Raw genomic sequence first — 4270 nt, forward strand, 5'->3', positions numbered from 1 at the left:
CCTTCCTTCCTTCCTTCCTTCCTTCCTTCCTTCCTTCCTTCCTTCCTTCCTTCCTTCCTTCCTTCCTTCCTTCCTTCCTTCCTTCCTTCCTTCCTACCTTCCTACCTTCCTACCTTCCTACCTTCCTACCTACCTACCTACCTACCTACCTTTATTTAAACAAATAAATCACATTGAGCCTAAAAGACTCATTTACAAGTGAGACCTGTTTGGACAGACAAAAAGATGGTAAAATGGACACATGTAGGAGTTGGAGGCAAAAAAAATTCCTATCAGGCTTTTTTTCCTGTCTAAGAAAAAAAACCTCTAATATTAAAAAAACACCTTGCACAAACAAGCACATAGTGACGAAGACATTCTACAGAAGGGGGAGCCGAGAGCGGTCAGCATGTTCATAGATGCTCTCGAGGGCACTGTAAGAGTTCTGATAAGGATGTAATTATTCAGTCAATGTCCTCCGGTGAGATCCATAAACATTCTCGAGGGATGTCGAGGAATGGCCAAGAATAACGTCTATGAGAATCCAAGAGTCCTGAAAGGATGACACAAAGTTTATTCAGCTGGTTCCATCTGGTTATCAGATGGAAATTCCTCAGGGAGGGGGTGGTGAGCATCAGATCACATGTTCTCGAGGTGAATTCAGATAAGATGACCTTCAAGGCCAGCCAAGGGAGCAAAATTCAGATAAACACAGTTGTTTTGGGGACAGGCAGAACTTAATGACATCTACCTTGAGTCTGTGTTGGTCCACTCAGTTCCTAAATGTCCAAATTACATGGCCACACCGATGGAACGTGACTGAGTAAAATCCCCGAGATCTGATCCATTCAGCCCAAAGCATTTGAGTCTGGGTACTCGAGACATGAAACAAGCCATCATAAAGGCAAGCAGGGCAAGCAGCCCTCACCTCGATAGTTGCTAAATGCTTTGAAAGACTGGTCATGAACCACATCAAAGCTACCATTGACATCAGCGAGGACCCACACCAGCATGCATACCACAAGAATCGATCAACAGAGAATGCCATCTCCTCTGTGGTCCAGAATGCTCTCACACACCTGGAGTAGGACTCCTATGTCCATATGCTCTTTGTGGACTTCACATCTGCCTTCAACACAATGATTCCCCAGACCCTGATGGGCAAACTACTCACACTAGGACTAAGCCCCTCCCTATGCAGCTAAGTCCTGGACTTTTTAACAAACAAACCGCAGTCTGTGAGGATTTACAATTTCTCCTCCTCCACCATAACCCTCAGCACTGGCTCCCCTCAGGGCTGTGTGTTGAGCTCCCTCCTGTTCACTCTGCTCACATATGACTGTGTACATACCCACCCAGGCTGTCATATTGTAAAGTTTGCAGATGATACAGTAGTGGTGGGATGCATCACCAACAATGATGTGTCTATCTACAGGCAGAAGGGGGAAAACCTGGAGAGCTGGTGCAGGAAGAACAACCTTCACATCAATGTGAGGAAGACGACCATGTCAAACTTAGCACCAATGGAGCATGGACTTTGTTGGTTTTGAACCAGTTTGACATGACTGTCGACGAGGAAGAGGGCCATTACTAGAGGAGAGGGTGCGCCAAAGACACCATCTTAGCACCAACATATCTGGTTTGTTCCACTTTGGCGTAAGCTGTTGGGGGGAAGAATCAGTTTTGTGTTGTGTGCTTCCTTGACTGATGAAGCCTTCTGGATGGAAGGAGAAACGTTTCAGCAAAAAAAGGAAACTGTCCAGGTGACCTGACTGAAAATTGTTGGATTGTATACCTGGATTAATGAGCATGGACTTTTTTTGATAGTTAAGTGTCATTTACCTGTAGTTCCATTAAAAACATTGCCATTCAAAAATACAGTACTGATGATAATTTAACAATAAAAACAGAGTAAATATGTGCACACATTTTATTGGATAAACTTCAATACTTTTGTCTTAGTGCATCATGTATTGGTGGCTGTAACAAAACACTAAATCAAACATAGCCTCAGGTGGCTTTTATACATACTCACAACCAGAGCAGTTCAGTTTGTGCTACATAATGAGAAACATCAATCATAATACACAGATAATGTCGTTAAACGTATAGTTTGTGTTTGACAGGTGTGAACTTTAATAAATGGTTCACACCTCAACAGGAGGCAATCTGTAAGAGAAGCAAAGAGTGAACTAGTGAGGAGGAAAATGTTGCTGTTAGCTGGAGCAGTGCAGGCAGGGACTGCGCTCTACATCACCTCCATTAACAACCACCCTATTCTGGAGGTCCAACTAGGAGCAGGAAACACTGAGACAAAGACAAATTCATTACGTTCCTCTTTAACAACCACTCCCCTCTTCTCCCCTTCATATAAAGATGAATAATATGAGCAACATGCACAGCCATGGAAGGAATATATTATCCCCGCCCAGGTGTCAATGATGAACGTCCCCAACCACAGGCTGCTGCACACAGAGACACAGAGACAGTCAATTCAATTCAGTTTATTTCTATAGCGCCAGTTCACAACAGAGTTGTCTCAGGGACTTTACAGGAACATTCACATAAAAGCCAATTAGTAAAGTTCTCTATCTAAGGAATCCAGCAGACAAGTTGAATCTTGGCTTTGTTGCAGTCTCCCATCCTGAGCAAGCACAGTGGAGACAGTGGAAAGAAAAACTCCCTTTAACAGGAAGAAACCTCCAGCAGAACCAGCTCAGGACAAGAGACCATCTGCTTTGACCGGCTGGTTGAGAGGACAGGAAGGAGAGACAGACGAACACAGAATGGTAGGTCCAGGTATAGGTCCAGATATAGTTCCAGGTATAGTTCCAGGTATAGTTCCAGGTATAGGAGCAGGTGTACCTGAAAGACAAAAACACGTCAAGGACAGAAAAAATTACAAATACCAAACAGGTTGAGCAGAGTAAGTAAAGACAGAAGCAGAGTGAAGAAATGTGGTCAGTTTGTCCTCCAGCAGTCTAAGCCTGTTAAATTGCTTTACCTAATGGAAGCATACATAAAGAGGATTGGTCCAAGTACTGAGCCCTGAGAAACCCCAAGACTAACTTTGGTGTAAGAAGATTCATTATTTACAAACTGGAATCTATCAGATAGATATGATTTAAACCATCTTAGAGCTGTTCCTGTAATCCCAACATCATATTCAAGCCTCTGTAGTAAAATATTGTGATCAACTGTATCAAATGCAGCACTGAGGTCTAACAGGACCAGGAGTTCCACTGCGGTGGAAGTGGTCTCCAGCTACAAGTACTTGGGTGTGCACCTGAACAACACCCTCAGCTGGAGCAACAACACCACCAGCCTGATGAAGAACGCTCATCAGAGACTCTACTTCCTCAGGCTGACCTTGCATAGCTGGAACTGAACACGTCTGGTCTTGACCTCTAACAGAGTGAAGATGTAGCTAATTGTTTAAGGTAAAACTATTTCAGTGAGCTGAAGATTGTTCAGCACGCAGCAGCCGTTGTTTCTAGCTGTGAATCTAATCACAGTGTTTGTGAGTGCAGACTGGTCCCACTTTAATCACTGCACTGAGAAATGTTCTCTTCTCAGAGTAACAGTTGGTGTGTAGGTGTTGCATTGTGGGTTCATTGTTCTGATGTGTGGACCCCTCAATTACAACATGAACACAACTGATACTTTCCACTGTGAACACAACAAGCAGTGGCCTCTTCCCCACGACTGTTCCTCTTCCAGTCACAGGGTTTTGTAGACCAGAGGTCACCAAATGGTAATCAGGAACCAAATCAGATCTTCTTTTTGTATATATATATATATATTTATTGAGTTTTGTAAAGTAAAACAAACAGGGAACATATCTATTGAAACAAGAATCTATACAGTATGCATATATATGTATACAAATACTTTGTACATATACACACATATACATATACATACATATAAATACACACATACATACATTACTATATACTGATACTAATAAAACAAAATGAAAACAGAAACGAACAAAAATAAATAAATAAATAAAACAAGTCAGGACAATTTATCTGAATAACTGGTTACCATGCACTGATTACCTGTATTCACTTTAGAATGGTACTACCTGTCTATAAAAGGTACACGTGGCACACTAAGAGGCTGAGTAAGTGTTTGGATCAACCTTAGACTGGGTAAAAAGGTTAAAAAAAGGCTGCCATATACTGGCAAGTTTATTAGTGGAACCCTAGGTATACCGCAGTTTCAACCCTAGGTATACAGCAGTTTCAACCCTAGGTATACCGCAGTTTCAACCCTAGGTATACCG

The sequence above is a fragment of the Nematolebias whitei genome, chromosome 24 (genome assembly GCF_014905685.2).
Source record: "Nematolebias whitei isolate Nwh7 chromosome 24, NemWhi1, whole genome shotgun sequence".
In the NCBI taxonomy this organism is placed as follows: domain Eukaryota; kingdom Metazoa; phylum Chordata; class Actinopteri; order Cyprinodontiformes; family Rivulidae; genus Nematolebias; species Nematolebias whitei.